The sequence below is a fragment of the Canis lupus genome, chromosome 7 (genome assembly GCF_048164855.1).
Source record: "Canis lupus baileyi chromosome 7, mCanLup2.hap1, whole genome shotgun sequence".
NCBI lineage: Eukaryota > Metazoa > Chordata > Mammalia > Carnivora > Canidae > Canis > Canis lupus.
The window spans coordinates 63,836,248-63,862,220 of NC_132844.1; the positions used below are offsets into that span (position 1 = coordinate 63,836,248).

Genomic DNA, 25,973 nt, shown 5'->3' on the forward strand with positions numbered 1-25,973 from the left:
GCAGGGGGTGGGGGTGAATGGGTGACGGGCACTGAGGGGGGCAGTTGACGGGATGAGCACTGGGTGTTATTCTGTATGTTGGTAAATTGAACACCAGTAAAAAATAAATTTATTATTAAAAAAAAAAAAAAAAAACTAGGTTAAGGGGCAGCCTGGGTGGCTCAGTGGTTTAGCACCACCTTCAGCCCAGGGCATGATCCTGGAGACCCAGGATCAAGTCCCATATCAGGCTCCCGGCATGGGGCCTGCTTCTCCCTCTGCCTGTGTCTCTGCCTCTCTCTCTCTCTCAGTCTCTCTCTCTCTTTCTCTGTCTCTTGTGAATAAATAAATACAATCTTTAAAAAAAAACCAACTAGGTTAAGCTCAAACTTGCACATTTATTTTTACTTAATTATCCTGCAAAGATGATATTATGATCTGCGTTTTTACTTACAGAGAAATGAAGGCTTAGAGAAGGTAAGCAACTGGCCCAAGCTAGTAAAGTTCATAAAAAATGTGAGTCTCAGTTTGGTCGATTCCCAAACTCCAACATAGCCTTCATATGGCACAGAGATAGCAGGGTGTAAATGGCAGCATCCTGTAAACAATAGGTGCCCCCACAGTCATGGAGGCCTCCTATGGTGCCCCAGTCCTTCCCCATCACCCCATGCCAACTCTCAGGGGACAACCCGGACGACTCGTACAGAGAAACCCTGTCCCCCGGCCGCAGACAGCAACCCGGCCCATCATCTTACCACACACACTGAGTCACAGAAAGGTCCTGGCCGTTCCCTCCTCTGGGCCAGCCCCTTGGGCATGTGAGCTGGGTACTCTCAGAAGGGCCCCATGTTTGCCATAAGGTTCTCCTGCTGTCGTCCTGAATCTTTAATAATTCTTAACAAGGAGTCTCGCATGTCCATTTTGCACTGGGCCCCGCAAATCATGCAGCTGGCCCTGCCCATCTTCTCTGGCAGCCAGCTCAGGGAGTCTTTCCCAGGAAGAGCAGCCCAGCCAGCCACGCCCTGTGTTTCCAAAAATGTTACCCACAGTCCCTGAATGGTCAGGACGGAACAGAGACAAGTTACTTTAATTGGAGTGGCTTCCTGCCCAAACGGCCTTGATGGGCAGCTCAGTAACTGCTAGACTGCCTCTCGCCCCGTCTCTCCTCTGTATCCCACCTCACCTCTCCACTCCACCGCGTCCCCTCATTTCCAACCATGCTGTCCTTCTCCTCCCTGCATGTCCCATTGCTCACGGGATTGAAATTCCCAGAGAGCATGGACATTTCCGCTCGTATCCCCAATTCCCCCCATGGGGCTCTTTCAGCACGCGCAGCAGATCTTGATAAGAGTGGATGGATTTAAATAAATTGCAGTATTTCCTGAATTCTTGACCCTATCGTTAGACATATCAGTGTGATATTACATTACACACGCACAGAGACTGTATGGCCTTCTGCAATGGGACAGATGCTAGATGCAAGAGACTGTGATAGCTTTGACATAGAGTAAAAACTGATGAGCTCATGCTACATTTGAGCTCACAGTACTTCCCCCGTGCCATGGTCCCCATGCCCACCTCTGCTTCCTCTCCGTTCTCCATTCCCTTTCAAATCCTACCTTCAATGGGCAGCCTTCCTGATCATCCTAATTTACTTGAATTCTCTAGAATACATTCTGAGCACTCTTAGTCTGCTCTGTTTATAGGACACTTCATCATATACCACTTTGCAGCACCCTATGTTATTTGATTTCTTGTGCTAACTTGAATTTTTTTTTTTTTTACACCAATGAACTTTTTCCTTTATCTAGCCTCTGCGCCCCATAGGAATGGTTCTTGGCACAGCGCCATGTATGCCACAGGTCCGCTTCCGGATTGAAAGACATCGAATGAAAGTGGGTGGAAGTGAGGTAGAAAAAAGAGAGAAAGTTATTAATTCCCCAAAAGTAAATCTTCATAGCAAACCCCATAAACTCAGATGCTTTAATCTTTTCTCTTCCAGAGTCCACTGGAGGTCAAAGGCATCCAGACCTTGGTCAGACACCCTCAAGAGGTGTCTCAAGTGACATTCGGTAAGGGGCAGAGGCATGCTCCTTTATAAACCTGCATGGCTAAATCACATCTTGGTATTCCCAGACAAAACTCAGGACATTTTCATTCCTGTTTGTGTCTCTTTTCCCCCTCCTTCCTGCAAGTGAAAGGCATCTCGCATAAAAGGTGTAAAGATATTGTTCCTCTCCACGTTTTGAGGAATGGGACTCCAGGGGAATGGAGACCCAGGCTCCAGGACCTCAGGCTACAGAAGCCAGGCCAGCCCTCCCAACAGCCACGAGCCCAGGGAGCAGTCTTTGTGTGGACGCTCCCATTTCTAAGCTAGCTTTCTTCGACCCTGACATCCTTGCAAGCTCTGCCTTGATTCTCTCCACCAAAGGGGCTTTAATGACCATCAGGGCACCTCAGCTGCCCTACCAGTGCCCAGTAATGGAGGCCCATGACCCACCTACCCCTAGAACTGCACTTCTGGGTATTTCTTCCTTCCATCCAGTCACCCCTCCTCCAGGTCTCCCTCCTTATGATGTTTCAGAACACTGAGATGCTGACTCTTGGCCCAACGCTCCACACTCTCTATGCCTCTGATTTCAACCAGCTGCTTCTCCCTGTCTGAAGCAGCTTCTCTCAGGCCCTCTGCAGGCTCCTGGCCACTCACAGGGCAAGCCACACTCCCTTCCCCACAGGTGTGGGTTAGGAACCCCTCCTTGGCACCCTGCATCTCTCCCACCATCAAACATCACACGGAGCTGCTATTGTTTCCCAAGTCAGAGCCACTGTCACTGGGCTGTGATCTTCTTGAGGTCAGGGACACACAGTTTACCAGGAGCCTGCACAGAGCCTGGCACACAGCAGATGTGCTGGGCCTTGCCAAGGATCGTACCTCGGACCTCCATCCTTCTCTCTTAACCTTGTCTTCCTCCAAACAAACCTTCCATGTCCTTATTTCAGACTAATTCAGTGATGGTCACCCCAAAATCCACCTGTCTCCAGTGTCTACTTCCATATGTCCAGCTATCCACATCTCTGTTCAGATGTGCTCACACAATCCCACCAATTTTCTCTCAATGGATTCCAAAATCCCTTCAGACCACCGCTGGTATAAAGGATCCCACAGTCCTGAGGTTCAAAACTACAGAATCATCATTAACTCTTCCTTTGTCTGGAATACTGCTGTGTGCCAGCATTTTATACATATTATCTCAGTTATCACAACAAATCCTTAGCAGTGGATATTTGCATCGTAATTTTACAGACAAGGCAATAGAGGAGGGAGGAGGGTGGCGATGGGAAAGTGTGGTCTCTGATAAGTCAAAGGACCTGCCCAAGTCACATAATCCACTGAGCCAAGATCAGAGGCAGGTTTTGACAGTTTATCCAGAGCCTCTGTTCTTCCCCACAGCAAACATGCACACATGCTGTTCTCTTCTCTACTTTATACGTTACCCGATTAGTCTTGATGCCCAGTTGAGTCTACCTAGAAATGCTTCCTGTATGATACCTTTGCTCTGGTATGTGGACACTCAGGCCACACTCAGACATGCAGAGTGTGGCCATGTGGTCATAGAGTTGGGGTCGGGGTGGGGGCATCAAAGTCCTGCACATCTGGCTGGCCGCAGCACTGACCTCGCCTTGGGCTCACTTGGTAAGCTGGTGCATGCTCTAAGCTTGGAACCAGTTCTTCAAGGCATCAACCCTTTCTTACCGGTTTGGCTGATTCCCAGCCCAGGCTGAGGCTGAGCCTCCACCTGTGCCCATTTACCTTCTTCTTGGTCTCAGGCCAAAACCACCAACAAGCTACAAGCTAGGAGCACATCCAGGTTCTCAGCTCTCTTTCCTCGATTTAGCTCTTGGATTGCCCACCCTCAGCAGATCTCCATGACAGGACACCCTAAGGGACCAGCAAAGATGCAGGTTCCAGGGCCCTTCTCCCAGAGTTTGAGTCAGCAAGGACCCAGGAATCTGCATTCTAACAAGCTCCCCATGTAACTGAGGATGCAAGTAGTTTGATTCACTCTAGGTGCTCTTACCTCCTCTTACACCAATATCTATACCAACCTTCTTTACAATCACCCCTTCTTTTCCAAGTTGTAATCAAATCCTCCAGGGTTGCCTCACAATTCACTGCATAGTAGAATCACAAGGCATATTGGAAAATATCAACGGCTGGATCACAAGAACCAACTAAAACGGAATCTCTGGGTGTGCGTTGGGCAGCCACAAGGGTAAGCAGCCCATTCCAGTTTACCGTAGATTGTCCTGGTTTTAATAATGAAAGTCCCACATCAAAGGGGACCTCTCAGTCCCAAGGGAAAACTGGAACTGCTGTATGGACCCTATGGGCTCTGGCATTTGTAACTCTCTCCCCTGGCGATTCTAATTTGAAAAACACTGGACTACATCTGGGTCGAAAGAGGTCTCTCCCACTCAGCCAACTGTCCCAGGGCATTCCCTAAAGCCAGAGTTCACCTGCCTTTTTGTTTTCATTTAGCTTGGGGATCTCAAAATGTCCCTAGAATAGCAGCATCCCATTAGGTGAGAACTTATTAAAAAAAAAAAAAAAGTGGAGCCAATTCTAAATTGTTTGCTTTTCTCTCAGCTACTGATAGACCCTTGGCAAGTCCCTACTGAAAGTCAGTGGCACTGATAAGTTTGAGTGAAGTGGGGTTTAAAAAGTTAACTATCAGGCATGAGAGTGCTTGGTGGTGGAGGTGGTTTGAGGCTGGGAGATCAGTCCCAAGAAGGTGTAGTGGTGTTCATAGGGGGCCTGGCTTTGATTCAGATGAAACAAATGTTTACTGACCACTAACTAACCAGCTGGCTTGTTCATTCCAGTTCATTGAATTCAGTACTCTGTCAAATACATGGTGGTTGGGTAAAATCTGCCTCGCCTTGCTTGAGCTCACAACCATTTGAGAAACTGATGCATGAAGCTGACAGATGGAGGTCACAGTATCACAATGTCAGCCACACTCTGAAAAAGCTGTTCAAGTATATGGCTTTATATCTCTGGCCAAATGGACTACCCAACATCCCACCCAGTGGGGCCAGCTCACAGGTCCAGTCACTGGCCTAGAAGGGTGACCATGGACCGCCCATAGGAGTGGGCTCCTAATCTCATCTCCCAGAACTGGCCATATGCACCCACCCTGTAGGTGGCAGATCCCAGAAAAGGGAGGAAGTATTGGCAGGCCCAGCTCATAACTTCTAGAGTCACTGGTTAGAGATGCCTCGCCTCTTCCCTTGAGGAAGTGATGGAGAGGATGAGGTCTGGAGAGGACAGCCAGGGCTGTCCCCCGCCTTCCCCCCCAGGCACGTTAGAGCCTCTCATGCCCTCACCCCCATCCCTAGAGAAGCTGACCTGGTCTGGGGAGGGACCCAGGGCACTGATGTTTTATAAAAGTTCCCAGGATGCTAAGGTGCCATCAGGATTGCATAACTACCCTGGGGAGACCCTCTTCTGGAAATGAGAAGCTGGGGATGTCCTCTCTAAGTGTCAGATCATTCCTCTGTCACAACCAGGGAAACAAGTCTTCAGGAACATCTCGCCTATGCCCAGCAGACAGAACTGTAAGGATGGGTAATGGCAACAAATGGATCAGCTTTCTCCAAATATCAGTGGACTTGGGGGTTTTCAGCCAATTTGGAGCCAGACCAGTGAAAGCAGCAGTTCTAGAATCTCCTGGGGGGCTTGTTAAAATGCAGCTCAGTGAGCCCCACCCCCAGAGTGTCTGATTCAGAGGGAGGGCTACGCAGCTGTGGGAAGAGAAGACACAGGCCAACTGGGTCTCCAGCCATGGCTTTGCCACCACCTAGCAGGATGACCTTGCCTGACTCACTCAACCCCTCTGAGGCTCAGTTTCTTCATCTGTCAAACAGACATTGCAGCAGTAATGACCTTATGTGTTTTTTATGAACTGACAAGGGGATACCCAAAGCTCCTAAGGGGGGTGCATGGCACATAGTGGGAATGGGGATAAATTGTAGATATTAATTATTATTTGTAGATATTGTTATTTAGAGATGGCTCCTTTGAAAAGACTGGGTGGAGGTTTTGGATGCAGGCGAGAATATCAAGAGGCAGAAAACCAAGGAGAGAATGAGCCAAGTCTTAAAGGATACAGGGAGAGAAGCCAGAAAAAGAGCGTAAGCCAGTGCACAGAAGTGGCAGAGGGTGGGGGTCTGCTTCAGATCTGGCTGTGAGAGGGGCTGGGACTCAAAGGCACCCAAAATAGAACTTCCTTCTTTCCAAGCTCACAATTTACTCTACCTCCCACCCCCATCTTTCTGGGCCATACTCCACATGCCTCAGTCCAGGCTCATTTGTTAGAACTGCCCCCCCATAACACCCCCACCCCTGCCCTAGGGACTCAAGGAATCTTAGCAATGTGTCCAATTCTTGTGCTGGAGGACAAGAAGCAAAATCAAAGGGGGGAAATGCTCTCTCTAGGCCTGTGTCATTGTAGGACTTCCCACAGTCCTTCCTTCCCACAGGACTTCCCCAGTCCTCCTCTCCCCCAAAAGATGGCTGTTCTGAGTCAGCATCTGGTTAGAAGTATCCAGACCAACAGGGGACCCCAATGGCTTGCCTCCCCTCAACCATGAAGCCCCCTGTGCCATCTCCGCCAACTCATGTCCCTTCCCTCTTTCAGAACTAGACTCAGTACTCATCTCCCTGAATGTTACATGATTGCAAAAGTTTCTCCTTCCATGCATCCACCCATTCCTTCCATCCACTGCACAAGTGTTCACTGTGCACCTACTCCATGACCAGGCACCGTGCTGGGCAGCAGGAATTCCAGTGTGAAGAAGGCACAGTCCCTTCCCTGCTGTGGGGCTGAGGAAGAGAACACGAGATCTGGAGCTCACATGGTCAGAAGGAGAAAATAGGGCCCCTTGTCATACTCTACAAGTTCATGCTCTTGCTCTTTGATCCTCTTCTAATGTGAGAAGAGATCTCCCAGCCACTGGTGGGACGTGCCAAATCTTCCTCCTCCTCCTCCTCCTCCTCCTCCTCCTCCTCCTCCTCCTTTCTCTCTAGCACACACAAAACACATCAAAGACAACACACCCATATCAGACACAGATAACACACTTCATGGCTCCATGTTCTTTCCATCCTGTGGATTTTAGAAATTTGTGTGAGCGTCAGGGCTGGTCTTCTTCAGTAACTGCCCTCACCCCTCTAGCTGGCATCTTAACTTTATTGACCTTCTTGGATGTCCCAGACACTGGACATAGAATAAAGAATAAGATTAATTCCTGAGATCCAAGCCTAGTGGGAGAGCCAGGCACTTAAATAGAGAGTCATAATGCCATATAAGACACTCAAGCAAGACATGGTGATGTGAGTAGAAAGAAGCACCTAATACATCCCTGTTGTCGACAAGAAGGATACCAGGGGAGGCTTCCTGGAGGAGGCATGAATCCACGTGCAAGTAGTATGATTGTAAGTGGATTTTCTCCCTCCTTTTATTTAAAGTTAACGTTATAATACCAAGAACTACTTATGTAATAAAAGCTAAATTTATAGAGCATGAAGCTGTTTCACCCTGGCTATTTTTAGGTGGTGCCCAGATACCCGCCTTGGCCTTTCAACTCCAGTGCAAATGAAGGCCAGAGCGGAGTTTTCAAATATAGCACTACAGTCCTCAATAGCTGGAAAACAGCTCCCGGCAGCCCGAGAAGGGCAGAGCTTCAGCAGACTGGAGGGCAGAGAGTTAGAGCTGTACCAGGATGTGCAAAGAAGGAACTCAGCTGCTAGTCAAAGGCCTCTTTAACTCGGGAAGCAGAGTGGGGAGGAGGCTGTCACCCCACATTTTTGTCAAGCATGGTAATCCGAACAGGTAGCAAAAATCATTGCTGTCAAGACTGAACGAGAACAAAAAGATGTAGGTTTCCATATGCATAGGAAGAGGAGAGAACCAGAAGCCCGAACAGTCCTTGCTACTGTGAATGGAGATCCCCTCTGACAGGAGGGGTCTGCCCTCATATTTACGCCTGCTTACGTTGACTGGAGCCAATCCCTCTTTCTCTGGGGATTTTACCAATTATTCATTATTTTACTGAGCGCTGCCTGAAGAACTTTGGCCCTGAGACTCCTTTCTGAGAAGCAGCAAAGACCTCAGATAGGATTGGGTTGAGAATTTAGAATTTTAACTTTTAAAAAAATATATATTTTATTTATTTGACAGAGAGAGAAAGAGAGAGCACAAGTAGGGGGAGCAGCAGGCAGAGGGAGAGGAAGAAGCAGACTCCCCACTGAGCAGGGAGCCTGGTGCAGGGCTCCATCCCAGGACCCCGGGATCATGAAGGCAGACGTTTAACCGACTGAGCCACCCAGGTGCCCCTAGAATTTTAACTTCTAAACTTGGCTCTGCCACTAACTAGTCATAAGACCTCAGGAAAGTCCACTTCTTTGAGTCTCACCTTTTTCATCTGTACAAACAGAATATGACGGGACATACCCTGTAACATAGCCATGAGGAGTAACTGACAGTTCAGGAATAATCCTGCATGTCTGGTACACAGTATTTTACAAGGAAAATATTTAAAATATTTCCTAATATATTTTGCCCCTGGGAAATCCAGGTGTTTCTTTTTTTTTTCCCCTCTCTTTCCTTTCTCTTGTACTCTTCTAATATCAGAGCTAAGCCATGACCTTATTTCCCCCAGGCAAAGAACACTGTGAGCCCCCAGAATACAAGTCAACAGAGTAGGGAATGGCTGCCAAGAAGTAATGCTGTTTTCTCTAGTCAGGAATTGAGAAGAGACCTTTCTAGGACTAGGAGGGAAATGAAGTAAATGACCAGGATTTCATTACTCCCTTCCCCACCAGGGGGTTGGGGACAGGGACATCATTAGAAATGACCCAGTGACTCAGAGAATCCCAGAACAGGGAAACACCATGGCCCTTGGACAAGTCCTGCCTTTGGCAGGGCTCAGAGCAATATGGCGCTGCCACATGAAGGTTAGCAAGAACCAGGGGCTGTCCTCGGGCCCACCCATCTCGAGTCCTCACATCCAGAGAAGAGCTGGACACTCAAGCCCTGCAGGGACAGGTGATGGTCCCAGAAAAGCCAGGAAGCTTTGGCCTGAGGAAGTCAAAGCTTCAGCAGCAGGTGCCAGGTCCCCCTTCCAAAGCCCCAGGGACAAGACCAGAAGTGGCCCCTTCAGTGGATCTCAGCACAGGGACTCCTGAAGCAGAAGGAACATGGAACAAATCGGTGGAGATCAGCAGGGACCCTGGTGGCTCCCAAGGTCCCCACAGGGAGAAACCCTCACACAGGGAGTCTGAATTGGGATTTCACTGGACCGTGGGCCATTGTCTCACATCAGAACAGGCTAAAGCACTTTTATTTATTGAGCTAAGATATTTATGGCAAGTTACCAACTACAGGGAATCATTGTTTTTCCTTCCACAGGGGAGTTGTATATATTTTTACCTCCCATTTCAGTAAGGCTTTGGTAAATATTAACTGCTATCATCGTCATCATCAACAAAATAAGTTATTTTCAGATTGACACAGAGGGTGGGAAGATGAAGGCAAGCGCAAACAGCCCTACTTGTTTCAGATCTGAGTCCCAGGCACACCCCCTTTCACCCAGGTTTGCTGCTAACTCATCTGTCCACTCCTCTGGCCTAGACTCTGTACCTGCCTGGCCTGTGAGGTAGGGGCTACAGAGCTCCTCCCCCCCCACCAGCAACCTGGCTGTGGTCACGAGCCAGAGCTGGGGAGTCAAGCTCCCTGAGCACAGATCCCAGCACTGCTTCTCTTCGGCTGTCATCCCTGGCAAGTTACCATACCTCCCTGTGCCTCAGTGGCCCCATCTGAACACAAGAATAACAGCAACGTGCTTCCTAAGGTTACCGTGAGGGTTAAATAGTGGGCCTGTATACGGTGGCGAGGGAGAGCCTGGCCCCTGGCAAAGCACCAACAATTGCACACTTTTCTCAAGGTTTTCCATCACCATTAGAAATAACCCCCCTCCCATTTTCCACACAGACTGATTAGCATGTGAGATATTAATTACTGCTTTCTTATTATCTCTCTCCTTGAGACATTTTTGTTCATCGTCCATTGCTATATCCTCAGGGCCTAGTCTCACCCCCTAGCACATAGTAGGCCTTTGTATTAAAGGAGGAATTCCTATGAAACTTTACTAACTTAAAACCTTAGGCAGATTATGGAACTCATGCCTCAGTTTACTCATTCAGAAAATGGGGTGCAGTGCCCCAAACTGATGGGAGGATTAAATGAGATGACATTTGTGAATATGCCCCCTCCAGCCCTTGGGATGTGACAGATGGAGGCTGGCTGAGCCGGGAGGACAGGTCTCGGCCTGACTTAGGCAGGGCCTGCAATGGTTAATTCCAGACTCTCTTCCCCCATGCGAGGCAAGACTGGACGGCAGGACCACTGGCAGCTCTCCAGGTGGAGGATAAATGTCAGAGGTGGGTGCCTGCGGGGCTGCTCTGGTCCTGATACAGGGCCTTGACCCAGGCAGCTGGAGTCTCTCCCTACCCCCTCCTGCTGAGAGGCACAGCCTGGCCTGCAGCATTTGGGAGCCAGTGCAGGAGCCGAGTGGTGGGAACCTCCACCCGCCTGGGTCCCACGCCACATCCTTGCCCTGGGGGAGGTGGGCCTGAGCCTGGACTTGCTTCCCAGCCATTCCCGGGCGGCCTGCTCTCCTGCCCGCCCAGCTGTGCTGACTGAACCCGAGGGCTAGAGGGGCCGGTCTGTCCCTCAGCATTGCCTAGTCTCCACACACACACGAAGAGGAACACACAGGCCTCAATGCAAGGAGGGTGTGGAATTTAGAGCCAGGCTCTGTGAGCCCTGAAGCCCGCTGGACTTCCCAGTCTGCGGGAGGGAGTGTGCCCAAAGGCCACTGAGCCTCCTGTGGCCAAGGCATGGAGGGGACAAAGTGAAGAGCTGACTTCGACCAGGGGTTTCCTTCTACTTCTCCAATTTCTCACTATTCCCCAGCTTTCCAGCAACTTCTCCCAATGTCCATCCCCCTGAAGATGGACCCAGAAAGAGATGAAAACAGATAGACACCCAAGCTTAGCACGGATGGTGAAGATGGAGAAGTGAAACCCAGCATCTGTTCTGGGAATTCCTTCATTCCACATTATATACAGAATGTCCGTCCTAGGCCAGGCACGGCACACTGTAGGGATACGGTGGCGAATGAAACAGACCTGCTCATCAAAACGCCCTCAGTCAAGGAAGGGGATACAGATGTTGAGCACGTTTGGGGGGGTGGGGGTAGCATGCAGGACAGAGCTGCAGAGGGCATGGTGGGTGAATAAGTGGGGGGTCTCTAATGTAGCCTGGGGAAGGAGGCAGAGCCCGGAATCCGGGAAGGCTGATACCACAGTGGTCTGGTGGGCAGCATCTTGGGGGAGAATGATGAATGGAGCTGATGATTAAAGAAATGATATCCCTCACCAGGGCATTGGCTCAGAATCTGTAGGGGACGCTGTCACCAGGGTGATGGTGGCATTAACTCCCATCCTCTCAGTCTTTAGGGATTTTCACTAGAAAGTAAGCCCTCCAGGGAATGCCTGGGTGGCTCAGTTGGTTAAGTGTCTGACTTTGATTTAAGCTCAGGTCATGATCTCTTGGTTATAGGATTTAGCCCTGCCTCGCTCTGTGCTCAGTGGAAAGTCTCCTTGTCCCTCTCCCTCTGCTCCATCCCCAATCTCTCTCTCTCTCTCTCTCTCTCTCTCACTCTCTTTCAAGTAAATAAAATCTTGAGCTACCCCAGAAAACAGTATGGAGCTTCCTCTTAAAGTGTTAAAAATAGAACGAGCCTAGGACTCAGCAATTTCACTACGAGGTATTTATCCAAAAGATACAAAAGTAGTGATCTAAAGGGGCACATGCACCTCAATGTTTACAGCAGCAAATGTTCACAGTAGCCAAACTATGGGAAGACCCCAGACGTCCATTGACAGATGAATGGATAAAGAAGATGTGGAATATATACATAATGGAATATTACTCAGCCATCAAAAATAGAAATCTTGCCATTTGCAATGATGTGGATGGAACTAGAGGGTATTATACTAAGGGAAATAAGTCAGAGAAAGACAAATACCATATGATTTCATTCATATGTGGAATTTAAGAAACAAAATGGATGAACATAGAGGAAGGGAAGGAAAAATAGAATGAGATAAAAACAGAGATAAAAACAAACCATAGGACACTCTGAACTCCAGGGAACAAACCAAGGGTCGCTGGAAGGAAGGTAGGGGGTGGGATAACTGGGTGACAAGCATTAGGGAGGGCCCTGGGTGATGTACTGAGTGCTATGTGCAGCTGACGAATCACTGAACTCTACTTCTGAAACTAATAATACAGTACATGTTAACTAAATTGAATTTAAATTAAAAAAAAAGAAAGTAAGCCTTCCAAAGGCAGGGGCATGGTCAGTCTGCACCCTCAGAGCCTAGAACAGTGACAGACACACAGGTGGGAGACACTCAGCAAATACACCTGAATGCACCAGTGAGTAAACTCCTGAAAGGTAAGATCACTACTGACCCAGAAGAGCCCTTGCTCCCTTCCTACCACACTAGTTTTCACGAAAATTGCTGTCAAATCACTCATATGCTGCAACTCTCTAACTAGTACAAACTAAGTATCTTCCTAGCCTCCAACATAGGTGTCCTTCCCAGGCACAGACAGTGGAGTCTGTCTGTCTATCTCCCAGTGTGCCACCAGCTTCCCCACACAGCCACACTCCCTCAAAAGCCCTGGGCACAGCTATGAGAATCGCATGCCAATGTGGACAAAAGCCAGAAAGGGCAGGCAACTGGCACCAATGTCCACAGATGGGTCCCTACAGAAAAACACAGGGCTGCCACCCACACCCAGCCATGGCACACTGCAGGCCCACACACACACACTCTGCTCCCCAACCCTGCCATGGAAGGCATACCCAGAGAAGACACCAATTAGAGCGCTCAGTTCAGACACCACCATGGCCCCTGGGCCAACTGTCCAAACACCAGCCATCTTGCTTCCTTCTCAGTGGGAGACTGCAAAGAACACAGGCTCCCCTCACTTTTCATTCAGCCAATATTTGATGAGGACCTACTACGTGCTAGACCCTGTCACTGGGACTAGGAATGCACAATTGGCCCTGTAAGCCTCCCTGCATTCTGGAAGCTCATAGTATAGGGAGAGAGAGGGAGAACAGTGCTTTTCACACTCTGTGCAAAGTGGGCCTTCAGCACCACAGATGAGGGAAAACCTCACCTCCCTGAAACAGGGCAAGAAGAGGGGCTGGAGAAACTATAGGAGTGGTGGTACTTGAACCGCATCTCGAAGCATGGCTAGGTATTCACCAGGTACCAACGTTCAGGTAGAGGGAAGGGCAAGAGTTTAAATATAGGCTGTGAGAGGTGGGGTACACAGATGTGGTCCAGAGCTTGGTCATGAAGGGGGTCACCCTCCCTGGATTCTGAAACTGAGTTGAGGATTTTCCAAATTCCCCTTTGGTCCATGAAGAGAATCCATATTCAGATCAAGGAGTTTAAGGGGAAGCATACTTCACACAGAGACAGAGGCAGCCCAGCAACCCCGGCACAACCCCCCTATCCCGTCAGGTGCAGGGCTGCCTCACAGACCCCCCCACTGGGGGAGCCAAGACATGAGGGCCACTGTTCTCCAGAGCTACCAAGCACCATTCAATAAGCTCAGAAGCAAAAATCTGACTACAAGGAAAACCACTGAGCTCTGCTCCTGAATAGAGACACCTCCCCTCTGGGGATGTTACTCTCGCTGACACGTGTGAATGAACTCAGTTCCAACTTTCTGTGACACGCCCACAGAGGTCTCCCACACAGCTGTTGGGAGGCACAGGATGTTGACAGTGGTCCTTATCAAGACCATTTTACAGGGAAGAAGACTGAGGCTCAGGAAGCAAGGCCACTCACTTGCCACAGGACAGACTCATGACAGAACATGTCTAGAACGCCGACCCCAAATTCTTAGCACAGAACTCTCCTTTTCTGCTAGAGGGCAGTGGCAGGCACTCCCTGCTTTGGTTCCTGCTTCCCCATAAGTGCTTTCTCCTGAAGGTAGTGTCCATAGTACAAACAACAACTACAAAAATATAATTAAATACAAAACAAAACCTCCAAAATTCTTAGCCAAGATGCCTTAATGAACATTTCCCTAAATAGTGTGAGTCCTACAAGGGCCCAAGCTATACCACCCCTCTTTTTTGGATGGTATTCCCTAATATTCCAGAAACAGCTACACAACTTCTAGTCTTTACCTCAAAATTTCCCTCTGAAGCCTGGAGAATATTTAGAAACACTGTTTAAATAAGAGAAGGTGCTGCCAACAGTCAGTCAAAAAGGTTCTGATCTTCCACATCCAAGTTCTAAAAATTGTGAGTGTGTTTATGAAGATCACTGTCTGCCATCAGTATGCTCTTTCCTAAGACCCAGTGAGAAAAATTAGCAGCAGCAGCAGAAAGCAAACAAACCTGCCTGGTGTCCAGGGATTTGGGAATTTTAGGAGGATTAGTATTTTGGATGATTTCCAGAAAAGAAGAGCTATCGGTCATGCCAGCTATACAATTTGAGGATTCAGGTGGACATGCAAAGAGACACACGGAGAGTTGAGATTCCCTCCAAGCCCCAGATGACTTCTCTCCAGCTTTTGAATGTCACAGAGATGCTCACCTTTTGAGACATTTGCTTTCCCAACATGGTCCCCACTGCTCACAGAATACGTACTGTCTTATGAGTGATGAAGCAATGACTCCCAGAAGGCAGGGAGCCCAGAAATTCCCAAGAGTACAAGGGGAAGGGTCTCAAAGTCAAAAAATATCTGCACCAACTGTTGGTTATTTGGACCAGTTACACCAGAGGCCGAGAGCTGGCCCTACAATCCCTTCCTCCCGAGGCGTTTCCTCCCACTGCTATTTAGATACCTGGCTGGCAGGCAGAAGCTGAACCAAGATAGACATTTCATGGGGAAGGAACCCAGGTTCGCTGAGCCAGGCCCAGTATAGGTCCCCAACACACCTGCACTTTATGACACACATCAATTGTGAGCCTCATCCCCCTTTCTCATTAGAAACCAGAGGCTCACAAAGCCAGATAATCTGCCCTGGACCGTTGGGTAGTGGCAGGGCAGGTCCAGGTCTCTCTCTTCCTGCGTTCGATCCAAGAGGGGCGGGGACCACTGCATGCGGTGCTCAGGCTGTGAACTGCAAGGGGTGCATACACTCGGCACTGACGCCACGTGCATCCGTGCTCCTGCAACGCCCAGGGGCCCAAGTCCAGTCTCACCTGCCAGATGACACCCATATCAGGGAATGATGTTGGTGAAGCCCCACCATCTCCTGACACCACACAGAGGGCGTGGACAGGGGACAGGTGAGCTGGAGCTTCTACAGCAATGTGTTTACTTTCCTCTCTCAGGAACAACATTCCTCTTAAACTCACATCAAGGCTCTGTGTGGCTAAGCAGCATTCCTGACCAGAACTTTCCCTTGGTAGCTCAGCCACCTGGGCTCCACCTGAAGCCATACCCAGGTCACCTCTCGCCACTGTCCCCACTAGCTAGGTGTCTGGAATTATTTGGTTTGGAGAACTTGCTTCTCTACTCTCTTGTATCTTTCTCTCCTATTCTCACTCAGCTGGCCTCATGCCATATCCCAGCCATTCAGAAAATGCCCCAGAAGGGGAAGGAGGAGCAGAGATTTGGGTCTGGGCCCTGCCTGGAGCTGGCTCCCCATAGCACCACATCCGTGGCACCTTCTCTTGCTGAGAAGGCACCAGTGGGTCCTCTCTGGCTCACACATTCCCCTCTTCCAGCTCATCCAGCCTGCAGGAGCTGGAAGGCCTCTCCTGCATGCTGATGTGAACCCTATGTCCTGAATCTGCAAAACCATCTCTGTCAGGGATTTGGGGCTTGTTTTCTTAATTAACTGAAAATGCTAACATGGGAGCCCGGGCGCTGGCAGGGGCCTGGCCTTCAGCGGCTGCTAGAGAAAATTCTTGCTTTGAAATCTGGATCTCTCACATCTCCCCTCATGCCCCGCACAGGATGTCAAAACAAACTGGGACACCCGATCATGGGGCACAGGGAATGGGCAAGGCTCAGATTTCAGGGATGGTGACGGATTTAGCTACAGGCAGCTTCCGTGTCCAACTCACGAGATCTTAATTTCCCCAAATGGCTCAGCTAAACCCCAAGAAGCCACCTGCTGTGGCAGGGGCTCTCTGGGGGAAAAAGAAGAGGTCACGGGGTTTATGCCAACACAGTTTCTGGAGTGCCTACTGCCTGGCAGGCATGGCACTGGGGGAGATGGCTAAGTCCTACTGAATCCTGCCCTTGAAGAGATAAGCCAAGAACAAACTGCTGAAGGGTAGCACATGCAGGGTCACTCCCAAGGCAAGTGCAAAGTGACAGGGTCACAGAGGAGGAACTCACCATGACGGAGAGGGCTAAGGGGTGGAAGGTCATGGCAGGACACAAAGAGAAACATCTGACCTGTATAAGGAGTCAACATCTCAGGAATAGATAGGATGCATGAGTGGGAGGAGGAGGAGGAGAAGGAGGGCAGCATTCCAGGTGGAGGGAGCTGCAGAGGCAAAGGCTGGAAGGCCTAAAAACAGAGCGTGTTTGAGGAAGGGCAGGCAGGGCAATGTGGCTGGAGAGTGGGGCTTCTGGGGGCATTGGAAGGACTCCGTGCGGGAGATGCACTTGGAGACAAAGAATGGGGCGGGCCCATCATGTGAAGGGGTCAGGCAGGCCATGGGGAATGAGCAAATGTTTTTCAGCAGAAGCTAACTCCAAGTCAGAGGTGGCCAAATCTAGTCCACCACGAGCGTCATTGGCACACGCGTTCATTTACATGTTGTCTAGGGCTGCTTTAGTGACTGAGTCAAGTGATTCCCATCGAGACTGTGCAGCCTCCAAAGCCAAAATATTTAGTCTCTGGACCTTCAACAGAAAATGTTTGGTGACTCCAAATGTAGACAATAGACAGCACAGAGAGGTCCAGAAAAAGGAAGACCAGACACTGCCCAGGATCCAAGTGAGGGACAGTAACCAGAGAGAGAAGTACAGGGGAGGCGGGGCATTACTTAGAAGTGGGTGTGACCACAAGCTACCTCATGGTAAGACCTCAAGCCTCAGCAGCAGGAGGAAGAGAGGGAAGAAGAAGAGGAGGTCTGAGTCCTGGGTCTCTTGTCTCCAGCCACCCGCACTGGTGGGATGTGTGATCCTCAGAGGGTGCTTGTTACCCAGCCCTATTCAAGAGTTAAGGCACCAAGCCAGCATGGTGCACCCGTGGGATGGCCAGTCCTGAGTCACAGAGATCTGCTTCAGCCTTCTCACCTAACAGCTGGACCCTGAGAAAGGTCTGAAATTCTGGAAAGACACCCATCTTGAGATAAGACCACACAGTGCCCCCAAGAGGCTCTACAGTCACCCTTCCCAGCCTTTGCAAACTTGTCCCATCTGCCAAGGCTGAGAGAGGAGCATCCTTGTGCTGCATGTCAGAGACACTGTGTTGGAAGTGGGAGTCCCAATTTCTAACTCGGGGTCTCTCCTCTTCCCTGACTTCCATGCTCCTGTCTGAGTCCCTGCACACGATCCATCCTGATCCTGTACGGATCGCCACCCCTCCTCTGCTCTGCTGCAGCTGAGTCCAGCTCACCCCGCCTGGAGGAGAGGGGGATGGCTGAACCATCTCCCCAGGGCTCGCCCTGTCTGCACCTCTCCCTTCTTGCACTAAATCAATGGAGCCTTTCTTTATCTTTGGTACTTTGGGCTTTCCGAGCTCCCGATGTGGAGCCCAGCTTCAGAAACAAAGCAGTAAAAGTTAAACACTATCATTTTAGGGAAGTCACTTGGTGCCAACTTGCACAGAAACAGAAAATTAGGACTAAAATCTTGGGCCAGTAGTAGGTTAGGCGACAGCCAATCAGACGATGCAGAATGGATGCATTCCATTTTTAGATTAGTATTAAAATGAAAATGAAAGGAAACATTTCTCAAGATAAAGAAGTTTCTCAAGCAGAGTTTCAACACACTCCCCTCAGGGGTCTCTGGGCCCCTCTGAAAGACTCTGAAGGAGTTGACAGCCCAAACTGTGCAGCGAGGTTGGCTGGTGCCTTCCCCAGTCTTGTGCCCCATCCATGACTTCAGTACCCACCAGAAGAGTTGGCAAACAGGAGGCCACTAGCTCAACTTTGCCGAACAAATGCATGAGGGAGTTACTGAATGAAGACATTCGAATCCTGGCTGCACAATCTACCAGCCCTCTGTCCTCGGGCAAGGCCTTGAATCTATCTGAGCCTCTGTTTCTTCATTTACAAAGATCCTGCCCAAATTATAGGGACACCTCAGAGATATCTCCAGTTGGGTCCCAGACCACCGCAATGAAGCCAGTCTCACAATACAGCAAGTTGAGTAAGTTTTGTGGCTTCCCAGTGCTTAGAAGAGCTAGGTTTGCACTCTACTGTAGCCCATTATGTGTACAATAGCCTTATGTCTAAAACAAATGTACATATCTTAATTAAAAAATATTTTATTGCTAAAAACTGCCACCCATCCTCTGAGCTTTTGGCAAGTCATAATCACCGTTCACAGGTCACCATAACAAACATAATAATAAAAGTCTGAAGTATTGTGACAATTAAATGGGAATTCTTTTTAAATATGACATAGAAACATGGAGTGAGCAAATGCTGCTGGAGAAATGGTACCAATAGATCTGCTCTGCAAAAGGTTGCCACAAACCTGTAATTTGTAAAAAAACAAAAAAACAAAACAAAACAAAACAAAACCCCGCAATTATCCACGAAGTGCAGTACAATGAGGTAGGCTTGTGTTCATAACTCAAAAACTCACTGCAAGAACCAAATGAGATGGTACTCATAAAGCCCTGGCACAGCGACTGGCATATTCAAGACCCAGAATAAATGGCAACTGTTATTGTCACTTTTCAAAGGCGGCTTTAATCCTATATTCAAAACCTCTTTCCCGATCCTCACACCCTCCTGACTCCATCATTTCATTTTTGTTTCAATAAACCCCCAGCTAGGGCCTCGGGCAAGTGAGGGTACAGCAAAGAGCTGTTGGCGCAGCATTCAGCACAGAGCTTCTCTGAACCAGAATCCATGGTCTCGGATAAACCCAGGAGCTAAGGCTGCTACTACACCCCACCTCCTCCGTGGGTGGCCACCCGTGGGCACAGAGCCCAGCCCTCCAAACTGCACCTGGCATCCGAGACCAGGATGCTCACCTGTGCCCATGCCAGGGCTGGCGGGTCATTTGCTCTGCAGAGGTGAGGAGCCAGCTCAGACCCATTGTGCCCACTGCACAGACCTTTCTCTTCATTCCTTCTCACATTGAGCAAGGGGCATCGTGAGCCTCCCTCCAGGGCGGCGTTCCCAGGCTCTAGAACAACAGGCCTCCATTCTTCCCTGCCCTTGGCAGACCCGCCTCCTCCCACTACAGCACTGCCCGCTGCTGCTTCTGACAGCTATCCTAGTCCAGGGGGCCAACACAGATTTCTCTGGAGCCTGGAGAACAAGCCCAGAGCCTACTGTGTCCCCTCAACCCCACGAGAAAGGGGAATTGGTTTGAGTCCCCTGCTAAGACAGGATCCCAGGGTCACTCACTTCACTCTCAGGCCTCAGGCATCTTTGCAAATAGCCTTCAGTGGCCACGCTTTGTTTCCCCCAAATGAGAAACATGACATCAGCCCCTCCCTAATCTTCATCACAGCTCCCCCTCCCCACCCCACCCCCGAGGCTCCAGATACTTCCAGATGTCAAACCTCAGCTCCCTGTCTCAGGGGTGACAGGCAGTGGGAGGAGGGGTCAGAGGCTATCCCTAATCCAAGACTCACTACGTACTGGAAATCCCAGCCCCACCTCTGACTCCTCCTTCCCACATTTGCCCATCAGATTCCATCCAGCAAGATCACCAAACTCAACCCCCAATCTGTAATCCTCAAAAAGGAGGAGGATGCAACATGGGTTTCTTTCACTTACCAAGTTTATCCAGTTAGTTTCCAACTCTCTTTTTAGGGATCCTGAGTTCTGTCCTTAAGAATGATCCTTATATGTCTCAGAGCCAGGGTTGGGGGGGAGGAGGCAGGGGCTACAATGGGAGCTGATGACATGGAGTCCTTTCTCGGGCATGGATTCCTGGGAGATGTGCACTTGATTCAAAGCAGTCCCCCCTCTTCTGGAGGGTCCAGCACTCAAATCCAGCCCAGGAGGGTCCCAGCTGCAGCTGAGCAAGGCACCCAGCAGGGGAGGCAGGGCCCCATAGTGTGTCACTGCTTTTCTTAAAGGGACAGCTGGCCCAGAGAGCCCATGGGGAAAAGCTAGACAGGAAGGAGTGAGCAAGGATGAGCCAGCTCTCTCCAGAGGAAAGCTGTGAACAAGCACCAGGATCCTGTGCTCGCCTAATCCTGAGGACCTGAAAGGCTTGTCCCCTCTCCTGATGTGGAGGACACTTACGCAGAAAGACCCTTCCCCAGGAGAAGGTTTCCCACCTGCAGCTCATCCCTCAGGGCTGAACTGACTCACAGGACAGTACAATAACCAATAACAAATATTAATCACTTACTGTATACAAGTGCCTTGCCCAAAGGAACTCTGGTCTCCAAATTTGAGGATGTAGGTATTGTTATTGTTTAGGATGTTAGGATTGTTCCCATTTTACAGATGAGGAAACTGCAGAGAGACTAAATCGCTGAGGTCTCAAAGGTAATGAATGGAAGGAAAACATTAGGATCTGAACAGAGTGGTTCTACTTACGCTCAACCACCAAGCTTTCTCTAGAAGGGTTACGGGAGCATTGCGATAGCAATCAATTGCAGGTGGAGCACTTGTCAGGGTCAGGTTCATGGCCATGGAAAATGCCACATGTGAAACAAGGTATCTGCCCTCAAAATACTCGCTGGAAGCAATTACCCAAACAGTAACACCAGACTTGTCTGGAGGGTGGCATCACTGTGCTTTTTCTTTAAAGATTTCTTTATTTTCTACACTTTCCTTTTATAAAGAGAAAAAAATAATAAAGATCCCACTTTGTACCTCCTGCTCAAATATTTCAAATGACCAAAGCTAGAGCAGGACAATTTAAGTATTCCACACGGATTCTAGGAGGAAGGGGAGCGGCAAAAATCAACAGGTCGGTGCAGCAATACTGTGAGTAAATCTATCAGAGTTCAGTTTTGCCCATTATAAATCTATAGGCTGGTTTTTTATCAAACCAAAGCCATAGTTTCCTCTTTCAGCCAAAACTAAAATAAAAAGTGTTTTCAAACCTGGTAATTTCCAAAACTCAGTTAAGAACCAACGCCTTGTGTTATTCCAGAACTTTCCTAATTTGATCACCACCCTTCTCGGCAGCTCCCCCTCACTTTATTCCACCCATCCCACCCAGCAGCCAGGCCAGTCTTCCAGGGCTTTCCCTCAGCCTACCCAGCACTCTGACACTTGCTCATGCAATGCCTTCTGCCTGGCACTTCCTTTTCTTCTTCCCATAAACTCCTTGACATCCTTTAAGACGCAGCTTCCTTGTCACTACTCCCATGGAGCCTGCCTCCCCCAAAAGCAGAATTAAGTGCTTCTTTCTTGGAGCTCCCACAAGGTTTGCTTATCTGGAACATGCTATTAGAGCTGGCATCACACTGTATTCTAATTAAGTTAGTGTCTTTGCTCGCCTTTCTATCCATAGCACCTAGCACCAAAATATCCATGGAATAAGGCAGTATGTGATGATGATGATAGTAATGATAATAATAATGATAATTGTCTGAAGAACATGCAGAGTTTTCTGGGTACTTCCTCCAACACTATCTCATTTGAATTAAAAAAAAAATGATTGGGATGGGTATTAGAAGTGTCAAGTGTGAACATGAAAGGAAGCAAATAGTGCTTGGGGTCCTTGAAACTCTCTGCCTTTTGGAGGTTAGGTTTGCCCAGATGGCCTCAAAGGGCTGGCCTGGCTCCTTGACCTCACTTGCAAGCTAAGCCAGACTGTTCTCATCTCCTGCCCTTGTCCTCCACATGCTTACAAGTACTCCAATCCAACACCCCTTTGCCCCAGTCTCCTCCATCAGCCAGGCAGGGGGCCCCAGAGGGCCAGTGGGCCTGGAGATGATGTTTCCCAGCTGATACGTGGCATGCATTCTCTCTGGGCAAGTGAATGCAGCATGGCCTTAGCTTCAAGTGCAAATCCGGAATGATCTTGCCAGTTTTATGGAAGGAAACTCTGTCATGCAGCTCTGGTTGTATGCAACCAACCAGTCCACACACTGGCTTTGGGGTCACTGAGACAAGGTGTAGACCAAAGATGCACAGAATGTTAGAGCCAGAAGGCAACTTGGAGATCCCATTGCCCCAACCCCCCTCCATACAGCCAGGAAAATTGGGCACAGACTGTGAGAGGGATGCACAGAGGCACAGAGAGAGATGGTGGCAAAGTGAGGGCTGGCACACGAGCCCTTTCTGATCCAACCAAGGAAAACACAACTTTGTACTAAAAGGAAGCCACAAAGCCCAAATTATTTTGCAGGACATTCTTCAAGTACACAACATACAAATGACATTTGAATGCAATACCACACACAGAAAACAATTAATGAAGAAAAAAAAAAAAAAAAAACCAGAGGCGAGTGATCAGTAATAATCTTAAAATTTAGTACCCCTGGAGGCCAGGCCATGTCTTAACCCACCCATCTCCTTAACCTCTCCCATGAGCAAAGGGGGCATGTGGGTCTAAGTCTAAAACTATTTCTGTGTTGACTTTAGCAGACTGCATTGAAGTGAGGATACCATAAAGTGATACTTTCTTTTATCCTCAGGTAACATTACTTACAGTTGTGATTGTTATTGGTACTGAGTCAAACATCACTGGTCCCCACTCCTCACTCCAAGCATGAAACAGATTGTACTTCCTAGCCACTTTTGTTTGAGTGATGCCAAGTGCCTAATTCTGGCCCATGAGCCGCGAGTAAAAGCTGAGTGTCGTGCTGGTTAATTGTATGTGTCAACTTGGTTAGGCCAGGTCAAACTTGATTTCACCATGAAGGTATTTTTTAGATGAGATAAACACTGAAGTCAGTAAACTTTGGGTAAAGCAGATTATCATCCATAGGGTGCATCTAATCATTTGAAAGCCTTAAAGAAAAGACCAACATCCCCAAGGAAGAAGAAATTCTGCTTCCAGACTGACTTTGAACTGGAGCTGCAACATTTACCCTTCCCTGAATCTCCAGCCTGCAAAGCTGCCCTCCAGATTTTGGACTTGCCAGCCCTCACAATCAAGTGAGCCAATTCCTTTAAATAAATCTAGATAGATATGTAAGGTAGGTAGGTAGGTAGGTAGGTAGGTAGGTAGGTGGGTGGGTAGATAGACAAATGTAGATAAACGAAGATAGATGTAGAGATATAAACATCCTTTTGGTTCTGTTTCTCAGAACCCTAATACAGTTAGTCACTAATCAGTGGTCTAGAACATTGAAATGGCAGGACACTACCCCCTTTCTCGTTGGCATGGCAACCATCAATACTTAAGGAGATGCCTATCCTGCTAGCTTAGGTCCCTGAGTAACTATAATGCATAGAGGTCTGTGTTGACCCATTACACACAGTAGAATGAGTAAGAAATAAATCTCTCTAGTTTCAAGTCACTGAAATTTGGGGACTGTGTGTTACCACAGCATAACTTATACTGATGGAAGCATTGGCTATATGTGTCAACTGTTTGTCTTAGATTTGAGGTGCTGGAGTGTGAGGAAAGACATCCAAAAAAGCAATGGAACTATATAAAAGAGTTTTGATCCTGGCTGGCCACTGAGTCCCAGACACATGGCTCCTGCCTAGCTGCACAGCTTCCCTCACAGTCTATGTTGGACATCTTAATGTGCAATCCAAACACAGTTGTGTAAATGCATCAAAGGTACAATCTCACTGGTGAAAGAAACTTCCCTAGAAAATGTTCAGAGTTCCACTGAGGAATCTGACCCTGGGCCTGGAATGGGAAATTCTCCAAAGAACAAAAGTTTCCACTACGGCAACAAGAATGTTAAACATGATTTAAAAAAAAAATCTTTTCTCAGTAAGAAAAATGAGACCATGAGTATTTATAAGCCAAAACCCAAAGGCCATTCCCTGGTTCCTGTGAGGTTTTCTGCTGTATGGGGAGAGTCAAGCGCATTAGAGAAGGTATTAGAAGGGAGCGGGATGTCCTTGGCTCAAATGCAGATGGGTTAAGTATGGGACCTTTGAGGAAACGTAATCACAGAGTGTTGGTGATTCTCCTTAAGGTCACCCAGAGGCTCCTGGAACTCTGGATCTTCCTTCTCAATGGATAAACTCAGTCTCCTAACCTTCAATACACTACAGAGATGAACTCTGGGACACAGTAAGATATAATAGACCTGGGGCATCTGGGTGACTCAGTTGGTTAAGCTTCTGACTCTTGATTTCAGCTCAGGTCATGATCTTGGGGTCTTGGGATTGAGCCCTGTGTCATGCCCCTCGCTTCGCAGAAAAGTCTGCTTCCCCTCTATCTCTTCCTCTGGCCCTCCTCACTGCTTGCACACACATGTGCGCTCTCTCTCTCGAATAAATAAATAAATAAACCTTACAAAAAGATATAACAGACCTAAACTATTATAGGAAAAACTTAGCTTAGGTTAGTGGCTCTCAACTGGGGCAGTTCTCACTGACATTTGGCAAAGTTGGGCAACTTTTTCGGTTGTCATGATTAGGCAATACTACTAGCTTCAAATGGGGAGAGGCCAGTGATGCTGCTAAATATCCTATGGCACACAGGACAGGCTCTCACCCCAAGGAAAGAATTATTCAGGCTAGTATGAAGGTTGAGAAACCCTGGCTGAGACTAAATCCCTAGTTATTAGGGTGTGAAGATTTAGAACAAAGAGCAGGAAGAAATGCTGTGGAATGAAATGCTCCAATGGGGGAAAAAAAGATATACATATTCATATCCATATAAATATTCATATCCATACACAGACACCAAAACTGATGTTCCACTGAAGCATTCTAAGAGGTAGCACAGTTCCCATTGGGAAATAAATGTCATTGCTCTCCCTCCTCTTTGATGAGGGAGGAAGGCAGCACAAGAATGAGAGGACCAGGTCCATCACTGAGAAGTTGTCCTGAGTTCTGCAAAGTGAGATGAGGAGCAAAGTTTCGGAGCAGAGCTGGGGAATCGAGTCAGCAGCATAAACAGAGTGGGTAAGCTTCAGTGAGCACCAAGAGGGAGGACAGAAGCAAAGCCAAACAAGAGGACCTCTGGCTAAGCAATCAACCTCTTTTCGAACAAAGCTGTCCAATATCCAATTTCAAATCATTTGAACTGCTGTGATGTGAACACAGTTGGTCTAGTGACCGTGTCCTTCAGGCCTACCAGGTGCCAGGCAGTATGCGAGTACATGGCATAGGGTCTCACTGGATGCTCACGGCTCCCCTGTGGGGATAAGAAGTCTGAGGTGGGAGCTGAGGGGAGGGAGTGTGTGGATTTAAGTCGCTCCCTCAGGGACACACAATGGGTGATCAGTAGAGACAGAATTTAGATGTAAGTGGTCTAGCTCCAGAGTCCGTGTTCTTTACTTCTGGGCTGCTCTGCTGGTGACCTATGTCACCTATGTCCCTATGTATTTTCTACACATTCTATAATGAGCCTGCATTTCTTCTATAATCAAGGAGGGAAAGTTATTTGGTTTATTTACCTTCATGTCCTTCCAGAGCTTTCCTTAATCATAACCCAGTCCACAGCCACTCTGCCTACTTTGCTCCCATGCTGCCTCTGGCTCTCATCTGTGGTTTCTAGCCTGTGAATCTGCATGTGTAGTCATGAGAAGTTTCCTTCTTGAATGTTCTTGAGCAGACTTCCTATGCATTGGCCTGG

At 48.5% G+C, this 25,973-nt stretch overlaps 1 protein-coding gene across 7 annotated transcripts in view; it reads right to left on the reverse strand.

Annotated features, from left to right (window-relative positions):
- DAAM2 (dishevelled associated activator of morphogenesis 2) overlaps positions 1-25,973 on the reverse strand; it is a 115,625-nt gene that overhangs the window by 68,070 nt on the left and 21,582 nt on the right. For 2 of the 7 annotated variants that reach the window (XM_072833139.1, XM_072833137.1), the window contains exon 1: positions 735-1,037. The exons of the other annotated variants lie outside the window; for them this stretch is intronic. The gene's annotated coding sequence lies outside the window, so the exon portion shown is untranslated. Of the gene's footprint in view, positions 1-734; positions 1,038-25,973 lie in introns of those variants that run through there. 7 annotated transcript variants of the gene reach the window in all.